Source organism: Mus caroli, unplaced genomic scaffold, assembly GCF_978045245.1.
Source record: "Mus caroli unplaced genomic scaffold, Mus_caroli_1 scaffold_1, whole genome shotgun sequence".
Lineage (NCBI taxonomy): Eukaryota > Metazoa > Chordata > Mammalia > Rodentia > Muridae > Mus > Mus caroli.
Genome location: NW_028227256.1, coordinates 24505821 through 24518138, shown reverse-complemented (window position 1 = coordinate 24518138; position 12318 = coordinate 24505821). Strand labels below are relative to the sequence as shown.

At 35.1% G+C, this 12318-nt stretch overlaps 1 long non-coding RNA gene across 2 annotated transcripts in view; it reads left to right on the top strand.

Moving 5' to 3' along the window:
* The window catches only part of LOC110301147 (uncharacterized), a 180494-nt gene that overhangs the window by 37960 nt on the left and 130216 nt on the right, over positions 1–12318 (top strand). For both annotated transcript variants that reach the window (XR_015046666.1, XR_002378687.2), the window contains one exon: positions 4263–4359. This is a non-coding gene — a long non-coding RNA (uncharacterized LOC110301147). The remainder of the gene's footprint in view (positions 1–4262; positions 4360–12318) is intronic.

The window sequence follows — 12318 nt, the reverse complement described above, 5'->3', positions numbered from 1 at the left end:
ATTTTTTATTGAGTATGGTTACTTCCTCTCATTTACTCAATTTTATTTTTGTTATGGTTTTCTGTATAAAACAGAAAAATAGACATAAATGAATTAACAAACAAACATACATTCAGATAACTCATGCCATAGATGGTTTTGGCATTTACAAATGATACTGTCCGTGTTTAAATGCACTGGAAGTAATTGTGAGATTTAAAGTTCAGATATGAGCTACATGTTTGAATGCCAAACTGTGGGAATGTATTCGAATGTGTTTATGTGTTACTTCATTTATGTTTATTTCACTGTTTTATAAACAAAACTATATAAAACCCAAAACATTTTGACATGACATAATCATATACCAATTTCATGTAATCAAGCTCTCAAAACTATGCAATCAAGGTAAAAAAAAAAAAAGGAAAAAAGAAAGCAAGGAAACAAAAAGTCCCACACATCTCTTAATGGTTTTTGTAAGCTTATGATTATCTATTAATATACATTCACTGATTTCCTTAGCTCAAATGTCTGGCAATTACAAAGGTCTTCTGTGTTTCCTACTCATATTTTCCAATAATATGTTTAGGCAACTTGATTTTACAGTAAGTGAAGATGTATATTTTATTCAATTACTAAACTGGCTTTACATACAGATTTAGAAAATATCACATGCATATATACATACACACATATATATGTGTGTATATATATATATATTATATATGTGTATGTGTGATATACTGATAACAGTTTATTTGACATAGTCTGTCTTGCATCCTTTCTTCTTCCATCTCTATATATCTCTATGTCTATCTTCTCTCTCTCTCTCTCTCTCTCTCTCTCTCTCTCTCTCTCTCTCTCTCTCTCTCTCATGCACAGTTATTTAAAAAAAATCAATTCACTGTCATGAACAGCATTTCTATTACCAATAGTTAGCATCTAAAAAAGATGAGTTCAGGCTGGATACTTGAATTCAGATTTTGTTTCTTTACCAGATATCACCATACATACATAACTAATAACTCAAAATTAAAAATATTACATCTGTACAATGCTTTATTATTATTGAAAGTTTATGTGTTTATTTGACTAGTTAATCACATTATAAAGCATTGTGATCTAGTGTTTCTATGACATTTAGAAAGCGAACAGTTTAGGAAAGTTATAGAGCTATTTCTGAATATTTTTAAAGATAAACAATAATAATAAACTTGTTTGGAAGGAGATTATAATTTCAAAAAAGCCTCCTCACAGAAATTTGTGAATTAATAGAAATAGGAAAATTGTTAGCAATTACTAATATTCTCTTTTCAAACTGAAATTGCTATGATAGAATTCAGAATGATAAGATTATAGGCAACTCAGTAACCTGAGGCTGGTCTGTGCTCATGTCCTGAGGGTTTTCATTGTAGAATCACCCAGATTTGAGTGGAGCTCAGTAGTTGCACAGATTTACATGATACAAAAAAAGATGAAATAACATAAAATAAAATGTATTTTAAAAAAATATCACTTTCATATAAGTAAACTGGAAAAATATGGAAGATTAAATCTCAAGAAGTATGGAAATTACATAGTAAGACAAGAATATGTCACCAATTGTATAGTTCAAATGTAAATTAACAAAAACTTGACTACTTAAAATATATACACGAGAGCATTACATGATTATGTTCCAAAAGTTTGTGTACATATATTTGAGCAATACAAGTGAAATTTCTGGTTTTGAAACAACAAGGTATATTTTACTGACAAATTGTCCAAGGATAATTGAACATTTGGTGTGCATTAGCTGTATCCAAAAAAATAAAGCAAAACAAAATAAAAACAATACATTCATCTTTTAATGTATTGAAGGACCCGATCTAGGGCAGACATTTGAGCTCCTGTATATGCTGCTGATTTCAATGAGTTTATATGTATCCTCTCTGCTCCATTAAAAGGCCATGTTTCCTCAGCGTTCTTGAAGCCCTTTGGCTCTTAACAATCATTATGCCCCCTCTTCTCCATGGTTGCTGTATCTCTCAGATGGGGACATTGAGTTAGAGTGTTACAGTCTGTCTCTTTCTATACATTGTCCTTCTGTTGATCTATCTGCTCCCATTTACTGCAGGAGGAAATGGTCCCATCTCTAACCCAGAACCTATCTTTGTATGATAATCACTAGTAAATGAAAAATCAGTTCTCTCCAATGAAGAAACCAAAATCAGAATACTCTGCCTGATAAACTATTTTAATAGAAGAACGTAAGAGGATGAAATAAAATATATTGAACTCATCAGGCAGTGAAACTAGAAACCTTTAGTTTGAGTCATAGAAATCAAGGACCAGTTGTTTTCTGTGGTATCAAAGCCATCTTTGAAATCTATACACAAACTTCTGATATAGTCAAAGATACATAATGAGAATGTCATTCTCCTTCCCACCTCTCCATCTCTCTGTGTCTGTCTCTCTTTCTCTCTCTCTCTCTCTCTCTCTCTCTCTCTCTCTCTCTCTCTCTCTCTCTCTCTGTCTCTCTGTCTCTGTCTCTGTCTCTCTGTCTCTCTGTCTCTCTGTCTCTCTCTGTCTCTCTCTCTCTCTGGCATTATGAACAATGATAAAACTAATAAACAGATTTCTTACTAGATGGTGTTGAAAAAGTGCAATATCCCTATGCAAGAATTCAAAATAGACCCTCATACACTGAAAATTTGCAGATCAAAACACATTGAACATTTAATTGTACTTACTGATACTTTCAGAAGTGACCACAAAACAGATAACAAAATAAAATTAAGGGACCATTGTATAACATGGTGATATTGCAACTATATAGAAATCATATAAGCTATGCATTAGTGAAAGGGCCAGAAGGGTTTTTAAACAGCCAATATATTAAATCTGTGAGAAACTAAATATGTTTTTCATGATTTAAATATTACACCTTTATCCTTGTATGGAACCTCTATGACACTTTCTTTAACTCAAACAAATTTGTAATCGTTGTTAATTCAAAAATAATAGTTTCTTCACAGCTGTTTCTGGTGACTTTAGGAAAGATCTGTGATGCTATGCATTCAGTATTGAGTAACTTTGTTTAGTATGTTTATAGCAATCAAATGAAGAAATATTAAGAGATAGGATAAGCAGCAGACAGAATCTTTCAAAGCATATGTGCTCAAAACATCTAGCAGAAGAATGTGGATCAGTTTTAGAGTTAAGTGAGATAGAATTATCAAATCAAGCTCTTACAAGCAGACTGAAGAAACTGCCTAAGCTCCATTGAGGTCATCAGCTGAGCTCCAGATCCAGAGGCCGAGCAAGAGCAGAGTATCTCCACTTTAAACAGTGGCATTAACTGAGCAAAATCAAAACTCCACTTGTAGAAGGAAGAAAAAAAATCCACACATGTCATAAGAGAATAATTAAAGTATGAGGAACTCATTACTTATTGACAAAAGAGAAACTAAGGATTACCACATGAAAATCAGAAAGATGATTTAGGCACTTATACTATAAGAGCAAATAGTGAATGGAAAGATGCTCACATTGATAATAAACCAGTCAAACAAAAATGGAAAGGGCAATGAGATAGCATCCTATCTCTGCCATGTTGGACATTAGAAACAAGAAAGAGATAATGAGAACCGCCATAGGTGTGGAGAAAGAGTCTTACATTGAGGATCTTTGAGCCATTTAGAGCTGAATTTTATAGAGTTGAAAGGTAAGGATCAAATCTCATTCCTCTGCATGTAGCAGTCCAGTTTGTCAAGTATAACTTAAAATCTAAAACATAATGCCTATATTATTTTCTGTTTGTTCAAGATATAAAATTTGAAATTATTGTTTTCTTGTAATTATCTTCTGAAACAATGCATTTGAATTTGATGCTGACAACTATGAATGTGTAGACTGATTTTGGTAAGATAACTATTTTCAGAATATCTTACTAATTCGAGAGATGTGAAACATTTTGAATTTCTGCATGTCCATTATTTTTTAATGTAACTTAAACTTTTCATTGTAGAAGTTTTTTGCTTTATTTGTCATGTTTAATTAAAGGTTTTTTCTGATACTGTTGTATATTAATTGTTTCCATAATATATTTTTAGTATACTTTTTGGTTGCACATAAGAGGCCTATTGGCTGATCTGTTAACTCGTTACTCTGCTATTCAGCTTAATAGGAAAGTGTTTATTGCCCGTAAGAGCTTTTTTTTGGAAGAATCGCTGATGCTTTATATAAAAATAAATGAAGATAACTTTTGATTTCCCAGTTTTCCCCCTTGTCTTCTTTCTTAGTTGGCTAACTCCCAGCCAATGCTGATACCAGATGGGAAAGAAAAGCAAAGAGCGCATGCATAACAAGTAGCTATGAAGTAGAGGCTCATCAACCAAGGTGATTACTATTTATTCCAGGGCATAAAAATGCATATGGTGGGAAAGAGAAGCAGGGGTTTCAGCCATGAGTGTCTAGCCATAAACTGTTCAAAAGGGAACTATAGTTGACTGCCTGAGATTTTTAGCATACCCCACCTCATGTGATAAGTATGATGAATGCCTAATTTGATGATACATCTCTATTTGAATTTTTACTTGGAGGCCTCACAGGGACTTGGATGGAGGCACTGCTTTGCCTGGGATCCCTTTTTCTAGGGCCTCTGGCTGTTTTTTTTTACTGGGGCTTCCAGAGTGATTTCTATGCTGAATATTATGGAACTCAAATTTGATATTATTTTACAAACTACCATTTTTCTGTCTGCCTACCTATTTGCTAATTGTTAATTATTCTTTAACTTTGTCTGACAATAGACTTAGATCATTCATTCAAGTCCAAAACTATAACTATTACAAATATTCCACTGGATGGTACAGAAAAATTAAGAACTCAGGGTAATAGAAACTGTCTTCCTTCCTGGAGAAATCAAGCATACTTACTTTTATTTAAGGAAGGCTGGGTGATATGGGAATGAGAAAACAATGCAATATACAAATAGTGTTGTTTATCTTGCCTGAATGAGGAAGTTAATTGTAAATCTGGAATTATTGTACCCAAAGCCAATTTCCTGCAAGGCATTTATCTTCATTTGGAGTGGAAAGAAGGTTTATGCAAAATAAAATTTAATCATGGTTTCATCAAATTAAAACAAAGCTACTCAGAAAAATTGATGGTTGTCACAAGTCTGTCTTGGGTTTGTAAAGCATATTGGATTCTGTCTACAAAATTCTTATAGTTTAGTATTCCATCCATCTTCTCTAGGTTATCAGTCGGCACAAAACAAGAAAACGTGATTAAGCCAAACTAGTAACTTGGACAGCTCAAGAAACTGTTTAATGGTATAAATTGATATGCTAAATTTACAAACTCTGAGTGTAAAGAAAATATTATTTTAGATCCTATAACATTTACTTGTTTTTTGTTCATTTGTTTACATCCAAAATGCTACCAACACTATTTACACCCTCATGTAGTCCCTATTCTACTCCCCATCCCCTTATCCTCTGAGAGGGTAGAGGCCCTCTCTTTGGTATCCTTCCACCTTGGCACTTTAAGTCTCTGCAGGGAAAGGTGCACCCTCTCCCACTGAGGCTCCACAATGCAGTCCTGTTGGGGAATGGGATTACAGTCAGGCTACAGCTTTGGGGACCAGTCCCTCTCCAGTTACTGGAGAACCCACATGAAAACTAAGCTTCATATCTGTTACATTTGTGTTGAGTATCTCAGTCCAGCCCATGCATGCTCTTTGGTTGGTGGCTCAATCTTTGAGAGCTCCCAGTGGTCCAAAGTAGTTCACTCTGTTGGTCTTCTTGTGAAGTCCCTCTCTACTTTAAAAACAATAGTAATGAGCTTTATTGGTTATATAAACAAGAATATGAGCAACATGTTTTATCTTGTAGACCAGTGCACCATGAATTGCTGAATTGGGGTTTAATAAATTGTTGTGTTACAGCTTTAGGATAAAACTTTAAAACTTAGTCATACTCAATGCCATGGGTAATTGGCGGGTTGTTGGAAGACAGATGCAGTTTTAATACAAAAAATGGTACCTCCATCTTAGGAATCATAAAGGATCAGGTTGATATCTAATCTATCTGGAATTAAAAAATTACTAGTGTTGCAGTAAATATATGGAATTTAGGATAAAATCACTAAAGCTACCTCTTCAGACCTGAATTCCAAATACCAGTTACTACTTCACATTGTCAGGAGAAAATGAAAATTATTTTTCTACATTACAGCCATCCCTGTTTATAAAAGGCATATTGTGAGGTTAAAGCATCGCATGCAGAAGTTTGTTGGAAAACTCTCCATAAGCATACACGCTCGTGGAAGAGAAAAATGGGATCAGGAACCCTTAGGAGTTGATGAGTCGTTTGGTTGTTCATGGTGCCTCAGCCAACCGCACAGCATGCTGGTACGAAGAATGGTCTTTTAAACTTTCAAAAACTGAGCAAGGGTGGTTGGCCTCCAAATTCTTACATTCTTAAGATGTTTCTGGATTGCTTGGTGAGAACAGAACTTGGGAGATGAGTCTATGTCTTATCCCAAAGCAGTTCTAGATGACTGGTGAAAGTTCAATACATCTACCATTAACTTTTCCAAAAGTCATGCTAAGTGTTTCCCTCACAAAAGGTATTATGCAAAAAAAGTGAAGTTTCTGCACTAGGAAATGTAAATGGCAGAAAAGGATAATTCGGGAAGTTATTCCTACCTAAAGCAACACATCCCCCCTCACATCAAATATGTTTATACAAAGGGAATGAAATTAAGGGAGTCACCACATGTAGTTTTAAGTAAAATATTTATTTAACGTAGACATCTTAAAGGCTAGAACTTGCATAATTCTTTCACATAGTTCTCAAAAAACTCTATAGGTAATATTTTTCAAATGTGCATTTTACAATTACTTAATCTTGTAATCTGAGGTTGATTAATTTTGGTAAAATAAAGCACAGTTTTTAAAAGATTAAAAAAAAAAGAAATCCTTATAGAAGACATCACAAAAAAAAATTAAGTGTAAGGAATACAGGTGATGCATGCATGTTACCATGGCAACTGTGTAAGGAGACTTTATCCCTGGGCTTTGCACCACATCAAGGAAAAAATCATTTTAAACCAACCATTCTGTGGCAGCAGCACCCACAGAGCCTATCATTTGAATTTAAGAAATCAGAAAAATGTGTCTTTTTCCTTCTGTGGTGAAATTCCTACTTTATTATCTGAAGAGAAATAAAGTGGTTCTTATGAATGATTTATTTTGAAAAGTCAGTGCAATATGAAAAGGGATAATCTTTGGAAAACTGCGAGACCCTGGGCTGTAGTAATCATTTGGAGCCAAGTGGAAGAAGTAAGTAAACCTTTGTGTCTAGTGTCCATTAGGGGCTGAGAAACTAATGATGAACTGAAGAGGAAACTACACTTTGGCCACAGAAATACTCTGGAAGTCAGTGAAATGTAGTTTACAATGTTATTGAGTTGCATTTAGTAAATTTCAGGAGAATTTTATTTTTACAGTAACATACCTTCCCTTTGCCAGACCTCAAGAAGTTATTCCTAATTTTTAATATATTTTCTTGTCTTGAAACTAACATGCACATGAAATAATTATTTTCACTGTCGTTTAGAACTTTTGATATTAAGTTTTATCATAGTAAACTCAGAGAGTAGCATGCAAACTCCTCCGGTCACAGACCACACATTGGTTATTTCATGCAATGCTGAGAATATGCTAGGTAAAAATCCTATTCATTTTAGTGATTTAATTTACAATTATAGAACACCTAAAATATTGTAGTGTTCAGAAGCTAGAGCAATAGAATGCCAAATCAAAAGGCTATTATGAACAATGATATTTTTGAATCTATATAACATCTGTATCTCCCCAGTTCTTGAGCATATCTTCTGCATCACACAGCCATGATATCTACTTAAGGCACTTCAGTTTAAGGATTTCAAAGTAGTGGGGTATTATAAAATAATGAATATATATATATATATATATATATATATATATATATGCATGTACATTTACCTACACATATAATTCACTTGGGAAGATATTTGTTTTAAAAGAAATTTGGTATTTATTTATTTTTTTATTTTTTTTCCTGGAATTTAATTTATTCCTTGATTATTAAACTGTCACCAAGGACTGACATCCCAGATCAGAAAATACTCATATTGGAATGGCAGTAATTTTTTTTTGATTTTTAATATTTTTATTACATATTTTCCACAATTACATTTCCAATGCTATCCCAAAAGTCCCCCATAGCGCCCCCCGCTTCCCTACCCACCCATTCCCATTCTTTTGGCCCTGGCATTCCCCTATATTGGGGCATATAAAGTTTGCAAGTCCAATGGGCCTCTCTTTCCATTGATGGCCGACTAGGCCATCTTTCGATACATATGCAGCTAGAGACAAGAGCTCCGGGGTTCTGGTTAGTACATCATGTTGTTCCAACAATAGGGTTGCAGATCCCTTTAGCTCCTTGGGTACTTTCTCTAGCTTCTCCATTGGGAGCCCTGTGATACATCCAATAGCTGACTGTGAACATCCACTCCTGTGTTTGCTAGGCCCCGGCATCATCTCACAAGAGACAGCTATATTTGGGTCCTTTCAGCAAAATCTTGCTAGTGTATGCAATGGTGTCAGCGTTTAGAAGCTGATTATGGGATGGATCCCTGGATACAGCAGTCTCTAAATGGTCCATCCTTTCATCACAGCTACGAACTTTGTCTCTGTAACTCCTTCCCTGGGTGTTTTGTTCCCAATTTTAAGAAGGTGCACAGTGTCCACACTTTGGTCTTCATTCTTCTTGAGTTTCATGCGTTTAGCAAATTGTATCTTATATCTTGGGTATCCTAAGTTTTGGGCTAATATCCACTTATCAGTGAATACATATTGTGTGAGTTCTTTTGTGATTGTGTTACTTCACTCAAGATGATGCCCTCCAGGTCCATCCATTTGGCTAGGAATTTCATAAATTCATTCTTTTTAATAGCTGAGCATCTGCTGCATCTGCTGTCACCTGAATTTTTGATCTTAGCCATTCTGACTGGTGTGAGGTGGAATCTCAGGGTTGTTTTGATTTGCATTTCCCTGATGATTAAGGATGTTGAACATTTTTTCAGGTGCTTCTCTGCCATTCGGTATTCCTCAGGTGAGAATTCTTTGTTCAGTTCTGAGCCCCATTTTTTAATGGGGTTATTTGACTTTCTGGAGTCCACCTTCTTGAGTTCTTTATATATATATTGGATATTAGTCCCTTATCTGATTTAGGATAGGTGAAGATCCTTTCCCAATCTGTTGGTGGTTTTTTTTGTCTTATTGATGGTGTCTTTAGCCTTGCAGAAGCTTTGTAGTTTCATGAGGTCCCACTTGTCAATTCTCGATCTTACAGCACAAGCCATTACTGTTCTATTCAGGAATTTTTCCCCTGTGCCCATATCTTCAAGGCTTTTCCCCACTTTCTCCTCTATAAGTTTCAGTGTCTCTGGTTTTATGTGAAGTTCCTTGATCCACTTAGACTTGACCTTAGTACAAGGAGATAGGAATGGATCGATTCGCATTCTTCTACATGTTAACAACCAGTTGTGCCAGCACCATTTGTTGAAAATGCTGTCTTTCTTCCACTGGATGTTTTTAGCTCCCTTGTCGAAGATCAAGTGACCGTAGGTGTGTGGGTTCATTTCTGGGTCTTCAATTCTATTCCATTGGTCTATTTGTCTGTCACTATACCAGTACCATGCAGTTTTTATCACAATTGCTCTGTAGTAGAGCTTTAGGTCCGGCATGGTGATTCCACCAGAGGTTCTTTTATCCTTGAGAAGAGTTTTTGCTATCCTACGTTTTTTGTTATTCCAGATGAATTTGCAGATTGCACTTTCTAATTCGTTGAAGAATTGATTTGGAATTTTGATGGGGATTGCATTGAATCTGTAGATTGCTTTTGGCAAGATAGCCATTTTTACAATGTTGATCCTGCCAATCCATGAGCATGGGAGATCTTTCCATCTTCTGAGATCTTCTAGAATTTCTTTCTTCAGAGACTTGAAGTTTTTATTATACAGATCTTTCACTTTCTTAGTTAGAGTCTGCCAAGATATTTTATATTATTTGTGACTATTGAGAAGGGTGTTGTTTCCCTAATTTCTTTCTCAGCCTGTTTATTCTCTGTGTGTTTCTGGGAATGACTGTAAGTTTTCAGTATTCCAAAAACTTAAGTATTCTATCCGTATGCTAATTTAGAAATTTAGGGGAGTAAAAACCAAAACAAACAAAAAAAATTAAACCTTGAAAAGGATAGATTTCTAATCCTTACAAAAGAAACTGGTTTTCTGGTTGCAGAAATTCAATATACTACTACTACTACTAATAATAATAATAATGCTTCAATATAAATAAATTTATTGGTGCCTTTAAATTCTTGAGTCACATCCTAACCACAATGTTGGTATCTCTTGCAAGTGTTGTAAATATCCTAAGTGCTGATAGGGAGGTTTATCATTGTAAATAGGATCATGGATCTGTTCCTCTATTCCTTAAATTAAGCACTGTGGAAAATTGCCTCCTTGTCTGTCATTAAAGGGAGGGCTCTCAGCTAGGAAATGTTCTGATCATTACTTTATTCAGCTAGATCCTACTCTAAGTGACAGGTTCAGCCACACCTTCTACCAAATAACATCCTAACACGGGACTCCCTACTTTTCCCTTCTAAAGTCCCATAGACAACAAATTTACCACTGTTGCTTATTCGATGTATTACAGTGATGGGTCACAGAGTAATGCTTGACACATGCACAAGTTGAAGTTGTGCTGTTAGAAGAAGAAATGTAGAACAAAACTTAAGGCAAAATTTTACCTGTTTAACAAATGGGCAACTTATTTGAATACCTAATTCTTAAAGATTTTATTTATTTATTTATTTATTTATTTATTTATTTATTTATTTATTTAATATGTATGACAAGTACACTGTAGCTTTCTTCAGACACACACCAGAAGAGGGCATCATATCCTATTACAGATGGTTATGAGTCACCATTTGGTTGCTGGGAATTAAACTCAGGATCTCTGGAAGAGCAGTTGCTGCTCTTAACTACTGAGCCATCTCTCTAGCCTGCGCACACACTTCTTAAGAGTAGGGAATAGAAATGGGGAAAGAAAAAAAAGGCAAATGCCTCTTATCACTCATTACCTATCAGAATTGTGCAAGTCAAAACAAGGAGTGGAAAAAAGAGAAGGCACAGCACTTGAGAACACTTGCTTCTCTTGGAGTGGACTCTGTTTTGATTCTTAGCATGTCCAAGGTGGCCCACAACCTTTTGCAATTCCAAATTCCAGGGGATCTAATGCAGTTTACACATATTGATGTAGGCAAGAAGCTCATACATGTAAAAATAAAAATAATTTTGAAAGTAAATTTGATGGCTATTGCTGGTTGTCAACTTGACTACATCTGGAATAAAGCATAATGTAGAAATAGAGGGCACTCCTTTAATTCAGATCTTGGGGCTAGAAGATATAGGCTACTGACCCAGATCTTGAGACATAAATACGATGGAAAAGCTTAGGCCTATGCTAGGTAGTATATGCTTTTAGTCCAAGGAGACTGAAGCAAGCAGATTTCTGAGTTCAATACCAACCTGGGACAAAGCAAGTTCCATATCCAGGCATGGTGGTATACATCAATCTGGGCCACATCTTTTGCTAGAAGCCCACATAAGGACAGTGGAAGAAGGAATACTCACTCCTCTTCACCTGCTTGCACTTACTTGACAGTACATCTGCTGGAGCATACATCTTCAGGATTCTAACTTATACAGAGGACCAGCTGAAACAGCTAGCCCCCTGGGACTGAACAACTACTAGATTCTTGTATTTCCTCTTCACAACTACCCATTATTGGGTTAGTTGGACTACAGACTATAAGTTATTACAATAAATTTTCTTAATATATAGAGACATTCCATAAGGTCTGTGACTCTAGAGAATCCTTACTAATACAGAAATCAAATTCTATATAAAAATTTTATCTCACTCCACTTAAATCTCAGTGTTGGACAAGATATTCAAAGAAAGGAGTCCTCATCAAGCTTTGGTGGGATTAGAAGTAGGGAAGTGATTAGGATGAAGAGTAGACATGCTCCTCCAGAAATTAGCACATGATCTCCCCATCAAGATATAGGTCTATAATCAAAGGGAGTTACATCAGCATGCAGATAGATTTATGACTCTACATTTTATGGATACTTTTATTGTACTTTAAGTAAGAGTCAAATCATTATCTATGAATAAATTAGTTGACATAATATTATTTACCTGGAAAATATAGTTTTTCTTACAAAGAATGA